This window comes from Abrus precatorius, unplaced genomic scaffold (assembly GCF_003935025.1).
Source record: "Abrus precatorius isolate BTA unplaced genomic scaffold, Abrus_2018 Scaffold1, whole genome shotgun sequence".
NCBI lineage: Eukaryota > Viridiplantae > Streptophyta > Magnoliopsida > Fabales > Fabaceae > Abrus > Abrus precatorius.
In genome coordinates, this window is record NW_020874291.1 from 3,686,034 (window position 1) to 3,699,872 (window position 13,839).

Sequence of the window (13,839 nt, forward strand, 5' to 3'; positions counted from 1 at the left end):
TGTTACACCTGCTCATGTACCACCGTATGATCATCGCAACGCACACAACACACTAATATAGACAAAAAATGAAGGGTGAGCTTAAGAAATCAACAATCATGATCACAAGATATGAAAATATAATATAAGTAATTGTACAACTTTCATAATTCTCAACAAGTAATATAACAATTTCAGCTAACTCTCAGCCCATCTAATCTAATGTTGTTCAGTTCTAACTGGTTTCACAGCTTAATTAATCTAGAAGGAACCTACAAGTTACTAGTTTAGGAGCGAACCATCCTGGTATTTAATGAAAAAAGTATTTGAGATTCTGGAAATAGTATTTAAAGGGGTGATTCTGTTGTGTTCTCGTTGTAGCTAGAAGGTAACAGAGAGAGGTGCATTTATGAGTTGTAGTCTCGCTGTAGCGAGATTCTGCAAAAACCAGAGTGCAGTTTCCTCTGAGATTTTTGCTGTAGCAAGAGTATTGCGATCAGAAGGATATTTGAGGGGTTTAGGGTTTGGGAAGCTCATTTCTCATCCCTCTCTTCAAACTCTCTCTTATTCTCTCGACTCCTAACCCTATTTCACCGTTTGCCTCCAAAGTCGTTCGGGTGTAAGATTGAGGATCGAGGTTGTGTTTGGAGCATTTGGAGGTAAGTTCTATGGATTAAGGTTTTGAATTTTCATCCCTTTCGTTGATTTCTTAGTTTCTCATAGGGTTTTCCCTATATTTAGGATGAAAGTTCATGTGGGGAGCACTTTCATCGTAGATTTTGTGTTGGGTCTTTAATCTGAGGTAAGGGGGACTCTACCCTATCTCTTTGTGCCTTGAATCCGTTTATATTGATATATAATGCAATGTGTGTGTTTTAATGAAAATGAAGTGATGGGTATTGATTGTGAAGGAAATGTTGTGTGTTTGTGTACAATGTATGATGAAATGACTTGATTGTGGTAAAGTTAAAATAAAAATAGTGTGATTGATGTTTGAGTATAATGTGGTAGATGTGGTAAGTATTGTGTGTGATGAAATGAATGATTGTATGGAGATTATGATGAAGAATGTGCGGTTGAATATTATGTGGATGTTTGTGCCTTCGATTGAGAATGAATAATATCAGATAAATGAAATGTGTGTGTGTGTGTGTGTGTGTGGAAGGCATGATGAATTGTGAGTGTGAATGTGTTTGAATATGTTGAAAGCTATAAATGGTTCAACGATACACTACGGTGTAGAAGATGGGGGCGGTAGAAATACCTTAGGGAAGAGAGAGTGGTAGTGACACTAATAGTGAGCATGGGTGCACCACAAGCCACACACTTTCTTCCTGACTCGGCCTTTGACTAACACCTCTGCTTGGAGGACTTAGTACCATACACGTTGTATTTGTAGAGCGGGAGCTATCTGGCAACCATCCATGCTGTGAACTGAGTAAGTCTCTGAGATTGAGGGAATCAGGAATCTGTGATCACAGTGCCATAGTGAGTGCATGTGTTGGGTGAAATGATTGAGGGTGCAGTGAGCACACCTATGTGCGAATTGATGTGCAATTATGTGTGAGCATTATTAAAAGTAATGGATTGATGCTTGTTTGAATGTAATTTTATCATATTAGTAATTGTTATGAAATGTGCAAGGTGAGGTGAGTCTCTGTGCTTGTGTGTGATAGTGTAGAGTACTCACCCTTATATTTATTTTTTAGGTGACCAAGACGATCGACACTAGGCTCAGTGAAAGGATGCATGAAACTGCTATAGGACTTAGAAATTTATTTTGAAAATCTTGATGTATTTAAATTAGTCATGTAGCATTGACTTGATTCAAACTTGTAATCTATCCTTATTTTGAAAGACTTTATTGAAACCATGTGTTGGCAATTAATTGAATGAAAATTTTTATTTATTCCTACTTATTACGAAATTTATTTATTTTAGAAATTAAATTCAAGGTGTTATATGGATCCTACCGCTGCTAGAGTAATCAAAAGGTACATCATATCCTATTGTCATTTCTAAGGTAAATACAATACTAGAGCCATCATTACTATTTATAATAAAACTACAATGGCATAACTGCTACCACTCCTTACATACATAGTCTAGTCTATTACTAATAAGCAACTCCGATAGTCTAATGAGTCTTTGCGGATCTGTCATCTTTATTCCCTGAAAGGTTTTGTAAGGATGAACTTTTTTTCTAATCATTAAACATGATTTGCAATACAATTTCATTTTCATGTACATACAACCATCATTAATATTACGAATTTATTCTATTTTCTTCTCTACTATTCTTAAATTTATCATTTTAAACTTTCATTACCCTTGGGAACCCTTGAAGTCTTCCTTAGTATAAATAATTGTTGGACAGCCGCAACTACACGGATACAACGTGTGCCGACCTGACTCTTTTTATCAAAAGCATGGTCAAGAGCTTAGGTCAGAAAATAAGTATGAGGCCTATGGTGCTCTTACTCTCATTAATATGCGCAAATCAAGGAAAGCATCTACCATCCTTATTTCCTCATGATTACTAAAATCGCCTCCATCTTCCACACTTCCAGTGTATATCTGAACTATCCACACTTATTCTTATCATCTTTCCTTTCTCATCACCGTTTTTCATTTTAGATTTCTCATCATAATCTAACTTGATACTTTCACACTAATATTTTGTTCATCTTTTCCTCTTTCTATTTTACATCATATACTAATCATTCATCTCTGAAAATTAGTTATCTCTAGACTCAGTCCACAACATACATACATATATGTCCAACATATATATCATTCAAATCATCAAATATAAAAAAACATATTTCATTCAAACATATAATTACAAGCAAATAATCCCACAATAACATTTCATGAGTACAAATCATGTTCTTAGCAATGGAATGGAGCACTCCTTACCTCGAATGGATTGTTTTGTGAAGAAATTAGTGAAAAATTCCATTCAAAAGATTGAGGTCTTCCTACACATTATAAAGGAGACTACCCTTTGAGAAGATAGAAATCAAAGAAAATAGAGGTGAGATTGAATAGTCGAGCTCTAAGATTACAAGCGATTCCGTAGAGTGGAGATTCAAACTTGGATTCGAAGCAAATTTAGAGTTCACAGGAGTTTCTTTGGAAGAAAGGAAGAGGGAGTTCAAAGAAAAAAAATTAGAAAATGTTTCTTGGATTGCAATCCAAGTTTCTGGGCTGGAATCCGTTAAATACCCCTCAACTCTCGTTTGCTCTCGCTTAAGCGAGACCTTTTTCGCCTGAGCGAGAATACTAGATAGTGGTTTCCTTAAGCTTTTTCTACTATTCTTCCTTGAGTGAGAGTCATTCTCGCTTAAGCGAAAAGACGTCCAGAGAGTTGGCCATTTTTCCTATAAATCCTCGCCTAAGCAACTCATCTCGCTTGGGCGAGATCTCTGCTCACATGAGCAAGATCACCTCTCGTCCAAGCAAGAGGATAGTTGGTATGAGTTTATCCTATTCTCGCTTGAGCGAGAATGCCTTAAAATCTTATAGTTTTGAGTGAGCCCTGTCTCACTTAAGCGAGAGCCCTGCACTAGACCTCTAACAAACACTCATAAATCATTCCTAAAACACATTGCAACATTATCTAATATCAAACAGTTCACCAATTAATAAATAAGTGAAAAGAAGGTGTTACAATTTTTGCTCCCTAAAAGGCTCGAATAGATGTCAAAAGTTAGCTAGGTCAAAGTGTATCGAAAGCAAAGTCTCCAAAAGGAAAATTGTCTTCTTCAAGTGTGTGAGACCTCTTTAAATAAATAAATAGTAAAATCTTAGGAAAAATAATGATTTGACCTCTAAAAGATATATTTTATCTATTAAAAGATATCTGATATGTCAACTTTAACATTTTAGATTTAAATTCAAATTCCAAATTTTAAATTTTAAATTCAAATTTAGTTGTAGGTTTATAAGTATGGTTGTGCATAGTCTCCAGCACGATCGTGAATAGTCACTAGGAATGAAAATAGCCATATTGTCTGACAAAGGCCTACGACCTAGCCTTTTTAAAGCTAGATCGTGAATAGTCACTAGGAATGAAAATAGTCATATTGTCTGACAAAGGCCTACGACCTAGCCTTTTTAAAGCTAGCTCGACTTGACTTTAAGTAATAGGCTTAATTTAAACTTTTTACAAGGCTTAATTAATTAAATAGGCTAGACTTGAGTTTAAGAAAAAATTTATTAGGTCTACTAGAATGGCCTATTTAAAACTCATAAAATTTATAATAATATATTAAATTTAAAATAAATAAAATCTTAAATTAGAAACCTTAATCTTTTTCATTGGAGTAAAAAAGTGTGTCTACTACATGTCGTCTAATAAAGAGAGCCTTGTTTGCTATAGTCTTTTTCATTATTTTTGTTTGATCTACCTTATATGCATAACACTAATTTGCATTTGTGCTATCTCAATTACGTCTATCAATGCTTCGTCTCATTCATCATCTTCTTGTGTAATTGTTTATATTATATGTAACTTTTTTCACTATTTTTTTCTTTTTTTTCAAGTTAACAAAATGTCTTCTCCAATTGAAATCAATAAAATAATTTATTATGTGAAGGTCTCAATATGAAGTAGGCTATTGAAAAAGCTAATAGACTAAAACAAACTTTTAAAAAAGTCAAGATATGCTTAATAAAAAGTCTATGATAGATAATAGATCAGGCTTAAGCTTCAAAATTATTAAATAGGACAGACCTATTTATACAAACTCTAGCCTAGTCTAGCCTATTTCCATCCCTAGTTGTGCATAGTCATTAAGCACTCCTAGTCTGGCTATGAAGTAAGGTTGTGCTTCTTGTTGAACGTAGCCCTTCTTTTAATTAAATTCCATTCAATCGCAACAAAAAAGTATCAATAATACATTGGTAACCTCTTTATACTAAATTGTAACAAATAATAAATAAATTAGTGTAAAATATTTATCAAATAATAGCCAGACATATAAAAATAAGCTATAAAAACATCCTAAAATATAGACTTAAAGTGCAACATTGCCCCCAATATTAAGAAGCAAAGAAAGAAAATTAAACAAAAAGAAGGGAACTCCCTGATGAATAGTAGCTTTAGAGAAAGAATCCTGAGTAGGACAGGGTCTCTTAGGCGTCAAAGCTTCTAAAAGAGAAGAATGATCGTGCTAAGTGTTAAGCACAAATGTGCATGTTGAATTTGTTGAAATAAGCATTGTGGTGCTTCATGGGAGCACACCTGTACTTGTATGCGAGTTCAAAAACTCACTCCCTCATACTTAATTACCCAAAATTTATGTAAATACAAAACAAAATTATGAAAGATACTAGAATTAATAAAGTAAATATAAAATAAAACGAGAACTAAAATAAAAATGCAGGTTGCCTCCTTCAAGCACTTATTTAACATCACAAGCCTGACATTAAGTTGAGCTAGGTTGGAAACAAGGTGTGACACTTAGAGGTTACTGCATTAATGTATAGCTTTCCTCTTAATCTATTAGCTCAAACTACCTTTTTCCCCAAGTGAATTTGATGTGTACATATAGCGGGGTTCTCTTGATGTCATCAATGTTCCACTAAAAGGCTCCTTTGTTCTTCAATAAAACCTTAAACAAATTCTCCTCTATAACACCTATCAAATTATTAGAAATAATCATAGGAAGAGAAGAAAGTGAGGAGAGAAAAATGTATTTGAGATTAGTAGGAATTCATGTAAGTGCGGTCATAAGGCACTTTCAAGTTGGCTATGAAACAAGGTTATGCTTCCTATTAAGTGTGACTCTACTTTCTATAAAATTTCATCCAATCATGAACAAAGAGCATCAATAACGCAATGTTAACCTCTTTATACTAAATTGTAACAAATAATAAATAAATACAAAACCTTTATCAAATAATGGTTAGACATATAAAAATAAGTTATAAAAATATCCCAAAATATAGACTTATCACTTGACCATTACAGCATTATTTGATGCCATTGGAGCATCATTCCTAGACCATTCCTAAGGTTCACCCTAAAACTTGAACACCCAACATCTCATAGTTGTACCAAATTATAACTTCCACAATCACATCATTTCTATACAAATGATACATGTCTTAACTACTAATACTTAAACTTTCTCTCCAAGATGAAGTCCTAAGGACTTCAAATCATTTTCATCCTAAGGACTTCAAATCATTCTTATTCAAAAAACTTCACTTGCCACAAAGCAAAATTCACCACACAATGTTTTTCAATAATCATAGGATTCAATTTATATCTTCTTACAATATTTCAAGGTCTTTTATGTATAATGATACTTATAAGATATTCATTCTTTACAAAATCACATTTTAAAGTGCCTAAAGGTACCTAGTACTTAGCTATTACATTAAATTATTGTTTTTCATAAAACCAACTACCTTTTTGTACTTAAACATATAAGCATATCAATGACTATACAAAAACTTAATATTTTCATTCAAGCACTAAAGACATGTAATAGGTAACTTAACTAATGACAAACACGAGTGTATGCATTTATTTTTAAAAATTATATGTATACTACATAAGTATTTAATTTGTAAAATTTTTTTCTAAAAAGTAATTTTTTAAAGTTCATGAATATCTTAAGTACAAAACTACAATTCTTTTCTTTATGGAAAACCACATGCAATGATAGAATACTTTGCTACCTTAATTTAGTAGTAAAAGACACATTATCCCTTATAATACATGGACAACATGATATACTTTGAGAAAAACTTTTTTTTGTATAATGACATCACGTTCATGGATTTTCTTCACACCACACCATTGATACATTTTATAGTCTATTTTCTCCATGCTAGCACTAAGACACACATTATTCTTTCACACACAATTACACAATAAAATGAGTAATCCTATCTTGCACCATTTTCACACACCAACCAATGTGAATAAGTCTTAAAACACCTCCAAAACCACATATTATCATTTTTTAAGGTCACCCACAAGTATCTCTTAGGTAAAAATTCCATTCCTAGCTAAGAAATCTACCAAAATATGAAAAACACCATTCTCGTTGTACCTTTTTAGGATTTGAATGAAGATGAGATGAAAAGAGAGAGAAATGTGAGCTCCAAAAATGTTATTCTCTTGGATCCAAGGTGACATCTAACAATGTTTGAAAGATGTCCTCCCTTAAGTTCTCTAAAGACATTCAAAATAGTTCCAAGCAAGTCTACTCTCAAGCTTCCACTTCTCAAACTAAAGAGGAGCTTGAGAAAGAGTTGGAATCGATAAAAATGTAGGAAAAAAGTGACAAAAATAATGGACAAAGAGGGAAGAGAGTGAACAACCAAGTGTAGAGAAAATGGGAAATTTTTCCATATGAGTAGCTAATCAATGGTAGACTAAATGATGGAAAAGTGCAATTTTGTGTTTTAGTGGAGAAAGACAAAAATCTAATAGTTAAAATTAAATTTTATTGCTTTAGATTCAATGTGAAAGTCAAAAACTTTATTAAAAATGAAAGATTCAAATGTGAAAATTCAAGTTCTTGTGAGATTAATGACATATTTAAAAAAATATAAAAGAAAGAGTTGACACAATAATCTGTCATAAAAATTATGACTAGATGATATATAAGTGACGACTAGTCATACTAATTTTTTATTTTTTTATCCATTCTTAACCTAAAAATATTTTATATCTACAATATGATATTATTAAATATCTCTAAAGTCTTGGAACATTAATAATTTTACTCTAATAATTTTATTCGTCAATGATATTATGTCTTACACTAATTTATAAAATAAATGAAATAAATTCAAAAAATTGATATTATTTTTAAAAATTTAAATTTTTTATTAATTAAATAAATTAAATAGACACATATATATTCTAGTTTGTTAGATTATAACATTTTTTCCCGTAAATATCAAGAAAATTACCAAATATAGGTATTCATGGTAAATATCTCCTGCCTATCATAGGTATTCATCTTAGGTGGAGTGTTGTTTCATTTAATTATTTACTTTTGTATGGTATATTCCATAACAAGATGTTCTAACTGATAGAACAAGTCCTGTGGGGACCTACCTCTGTGTGTCTTTGGGGTCATTGGTAGAGTATAATCTAAGGTGAGATCAAAGTGGGAGTACCTCAACAATAACCTTAAATGGATCTTTAGATTCAATGAGTGTTTTCCTTATAGCAATGCTAAAAATCAAAATCAAACCTTATTATTAATTAATTGAATTAAGTTCATTAATAAAAAGAATGTCATTATTTTGCTGCCTTGGGCAAAGTTTCTGCGCATACCTGATCTTTCCCAGTTTCACGAAATGGACAAGAATCTTGCAAATACAACAAAGGGGTTCGTGCATACATTGAATATGAAAGCGACATCACTTGACGTTTTGCTTATGGTTCCCAACTCTGATAATGTCCCAGTTTAGAAACAAGTGTCACCAATGTGCCACTTGTACAAGAGTGTCCTTGATTAGAACTGCTGAATAAGGCTACTACTATCAGACATTTTGGCAAAGAATCATTTAGAAAATGACACGTATCCAAAGGCATTTATGAGGTGTTGTCTTATAATAATTGAGGTTTTGGGTCCCTTTCTCCTTTGTATTTACGAGAGTCCAAAGGGAACTTGCAAAAGCACGGGAACAATTTTCTCAAAGATGGTCAATCACGTACGTTCAAAATAAAAATCTAACGAGTAATGAGCAGCTAATTGGTATATGCTATTGTCACTTTCTATGTTATATGCTCATTCTTTAAACACTTCTTTTTCAGAAAGGTGTCAATTAATTTGTTATTTTATTGCCTCTATATTTATTACTTTAACCATTAACATATTAAACTTATTAACCAATCAATAACGTTATATTTATCTTTTATCTTTAGGAAGTATGACTACATAAGTCTATTTTTATCATCAATCTATTTGTTAGTATCTTTGATACAAATCAATTGCCAATTCACACGATAATCAAATATCTACATAATAAATAAATAAATAAAATTTTATTTTCTTTCGTAATATAACCAATTAGCAACTATTAAACATCAAATACCTAGTTGGCAATACCTTAAAATCTAAAATACCTTGTAATCAATATTTTCAAATTTATAAATATATATTAAATTATATCAAAATAAAATATTTATAAAAATATAACTGATTGACGTAGGAAAACTCATGGTATATATCATAGATTAATTATGAGAGTTTACAATGTGGGCCCGTCGAAAGTGAGCATTGGGAACACGTGACAAGGGAGAATTGCCTTCAATCCAAGCTCATTGGATATGTTTCCCATAAAAGGAAGCTCTTGGCAACAAAGCATTGAAGCATTGGTTTTTTCTTTTTTATCGACTCACTGAAGCATGTGTTTATCGACACATTGAAGCATGTTATTTGTTATAATGTAAATGTCTATTAAATGAATAATCTAAAAGTGTCAATAAAAATAATACAACGAAACAATTAATAAAGACTATATAACTTTGTAACGTCAATATAAATAACAATAAAGATTTAAAAAATAGTGAATATAAAAATTGATTCAAAAGCAAGTTTATTCAAATAAAATGTTATTAATTTAAAATTTTTATATCAAATATGCCCTAAAATATAAAGAATTTATTGTAAATGTAAAATATTTATAAAAAAGAACATTACATTTATTTATAAAAGATAAAAATATTTTTTCTTCTTCTTATTCTTGTGTCTTATACTAAAATGGAGAAAAAAACAAGAAAGATAAAAGATGTAAAGTGTTCTCCACTTCCTTTGACCTCTCTCCTTTTTTTCCTCAAAAAAAATCTTTGAAAAGTTTCTACCTTTTTCCGATCCAAGCTTGAGAGTACACTTTTCTTACTCCTTGATAAGTTCTTGAAGCTTGATTCTCCATTCCTTTAGTTATTTTTTTGTTTTTCCTCCTCTAAATAGGATCTCTTATGATATTTAGGAAGAACTCAACCTTTTGAGGAAGATCTCTAAAAAACTCTTCACTAAACTTCTACTTCAAGGTAAGGAGAGCCTTATCTTGTTACTAAGAACGTAGTATACTTGTGTTCATGAAAATGTTGGGATGTAATGCATGAAATTTAATATATACTTGATTGAAGCATGTTTTTGTGGTGTTTGATGATGTGTATGATCTTTGTTTTGAGTGTATGTGCAGTTATGTTGTGGAGTAAGTTTGAGGGTGACCAACCCTCAGCAATGATTGATTGAGATATGATATAATAATGAACTAGAGCAAAATAGAGAGATAAAAGGATGAATAGTATGTTAGTAGAAAAATATTGAGTTGGGCCATAATGACTAATGAGTAAAGTATATCCATAATGAGAAATATAGAGATGAGATGAGCAATATGGAAAGAGAAATGAAATGAGAAAGGAACACGATAAGGACAAGTATAGAAAGTTCAGAGGTACAGTAAGGGTGTAGAAGATGGAGGCGATTGAGAAATCTTGGAGAAATTATGGTAGTGGATACTCTTCTTGATTTGCGTGTAACAAATGAGAGTAAGAGCATCACATGCCTCACACTTGTTTTTCTGACTTAAACTCTTAATCGTGCTTTTGCTAAGAGGGGCTGAATCGACACACGTTGTATCCATGTTGCTATGGCTATCCAACAACTATTTATGTTAAGAAATACTTCAAGAGATCCCAGGGCAGTGAAAGTGTAAAGTAAGAACTCTGAGTGTTAGTAGAGAAGAAACGTAATAAGTTGAATAATTAATAACTTATGCATGTATTTTGAATATGATTTCGTAACATGATTGATTGCTATATTATCTTTACTTGTATTGTGTGGTTTAATTGTGAGTGTGTGCTTAGTAATGTAGGTAGAGGCTCATCCTTACATAACTTTTCAGGGAACTAGAATGATAGCACTCGGAGAGAGGATTAGACTCATAGATATCTTGTACATAATAGGCTTAATTTTATATTTAATGAATATCAAAGGACTTGTTATTTCAAATTTGCTATACATGTAGATGATATACCTAGGAATATAATTATGATGGAAATGGATCTATATTATATTTTACCTTTAGACTTTCCTGTAAACAATATGATCCATCACACCCTATGTGTGTACCTCTATCAAGACACAATTAGAACTCCAGCAGTTATGACCTACCTGTTCACATACCCCGATCACGATCATCTTAGAAGACCAACTCAATGAACTTTTGAACGAGTTACTGGCATAGAGGCCATTGCAGACTCAGGTGATTGTTATCTTGGATAAGATGATGATCTTGATTCGAAAGACTTTGCAGAAATCGAGGAATGGCATGGGGACGACTAGGATCGTCTTTAGTCATTTTGGTTGACAGACTGCTCATTAGGACTTATTATATTTTGTATTTTGTAAATAATATAGATAAGTCCTAATGTATTTTGACTTATATTATGTAATTATCAAACTCTTATAAATTTATAAGAACAATATATTTTAATGCTATTTTGATGTTCTTTTTTAAAAAAAAATTAGTTTCGATTACTTTGTCATTTAAGTTTTTATAAGTTTCAAGTAAAGTAAATGAGATATTTTATATTTCCATGCATGGTTGGCCTACAAACGAGTTAATTTAAATTTTTTCCTATTAATCTACGATACTATTTTCTTATTGTATTAAACAAAATAAGAATGTTACACACACTCTCTTTCTAGACTTTTGAATTTATTTTCCTAATTTTAATATTTAGTACACAAATCCTTATTTTTCTCTTTTATTTTTCAAACTCTTGTTCTACTACTTCTTTTTTATCATCATCATCATATTTTTTTACAATTTTTTTCTCTCTATTTTTGGATTTAAATCCTGAATAGATAAATGTTTGATGATTGATTCTCTAATTAAATTTTAATAATTGAAGTTTGAGATTTTGTTCTAATCGGATTTGAATTTACTATGCTTAATTTTTTTTACTAAAAGTACATTAATCAATGTCTAATGTAAACTTTTGGTAACTTTAAACTTAATACATTTCTATGCAAGTTAGTGCATACAACGACGTAAAAATATTCATTCAATTTTTTTAGTGCATAAATTTTCTTTATCGTATAAAAAGAATAATAGCCTTAAAAAAAATTGAACGATAATATTTAAAAAATGTTTGTTTGCCTGTAGAGGCAGAATATATAAAAATATTTAAGATTTATTTGAGCTTGAAGAGGGTTGTGTAAAAAATGTAGGTCATGATGTATTTGTGTATAAACCTTGACTCAGGTTAAGGATCACACAAAGATTATTACTTAAAAAGTAAGACAATATAAATATTAAGTGTAATTTTAAAAGAATTCTTACTTTAAAAATTAACATCTTTTTTAAAAATAAAATTTATTTATTTTTTACTATTCTAGCTTTAAACCATGTTAAATATTTAATTTAACAAATAGAAATATAAATGATAAATCTAGCTATATAAGTTACTAAAACATTTTAAAATAGCAGAATTAAAAAAATGTTAAAAGAGTTTTGAGAAACTTCCTAACTCTTTTTATATTTAATTAACTTTCAAATAAAATTAGTGATCACTAACTTCTGTCTTCCACTCCTCAATATGAAAGTCAAATAAAATTTTAATCTCTTATATGTTTTAAAATAGTTTCTTTAAAAATCTTACAAAATTTTCTTTTTGAAAAAAATTCAACCTTTTTTCTTTTTGTTTGAACCTCTTTATTTCATAACTTTTGATAAACCAATTGCCTATTATAATTAGATAACGATAGCTTCACGTTGAAATATACAAATTTTTCTTTTAAAAAAAAAAGCACACAATTCAACTCATTTCTTATATCTTTTTTACATTTTTTTTCTTTTTCAATCACGTGCATCATCAATATATTTATAACTTAAATGACATATAAAGATTTTAAAGTTAATCTTATTTTTTATTAACTAAATCTTATCTATGTTTATTTCAACTTAAAGATTCATTCGTTTATCAAAGAATTTATGTTTCAATTTTTTAGAAACAAAACCTTTTTATTTAGTTATAATTTAAAAAATTCATTAAATTTAAAAGGTACTTATAACTATACGTACTTAAAAAAAAGAATTATGAAGATGATCGCAAGTTTTATCTTCTTCTGTATTCATTTTTTCAAAAATTTAACAAAATGAAAATAAAATAAAATAATTATCTCCAAAATAAATTTAGCTTTTCAAAATAAAATTTTAAAACCAATAAAAAGTTTTTAATTCTCTAAAAGACTGAAATAAAATATGTAATTATATTTGAAAAAATATATATAATCAACTGAGTATATTTAAAAGTCGTAAAAGGTAAACTAAACATGTAAATACTTAATACATGTTTAGTTAGATATCTACTATGTTTAAAAATATTTAATAATATTTAGAATCTACTATGAAGGCTAATACTGATTGAATATAATAATAATGCAATGCATATAATTGAGAACATAAATAAATGTGATACAAAGGTTAAAAATTTGAAAGTATTAATAATGCAATGCATATAATTTATTAAAAATATTAATATTTTAATGCATGTTTAAGTTAAAAATAATTCAAATAATTTAAATAAATCAACGATTAAACATAAAAGTTATGAATATATTCTATATAATTATCTGTTTATAAGTTCTATATTGTTATAAAATAATGAAAAATGCAAATCTTTTAATTTGTTTTTTAGTTATCAAATTTTATAAATATAAAAATGATTTATTTAAATACAATATTTTTTATGTCTAATCATAAATTGTTAATTTTTATAATATTAGAAAGAATAGTTGATTTTTATAGTGATGAATATAAAAATCATATCCGTTATTTTAATTTAACAGTGTAATTTTTTTTACACTT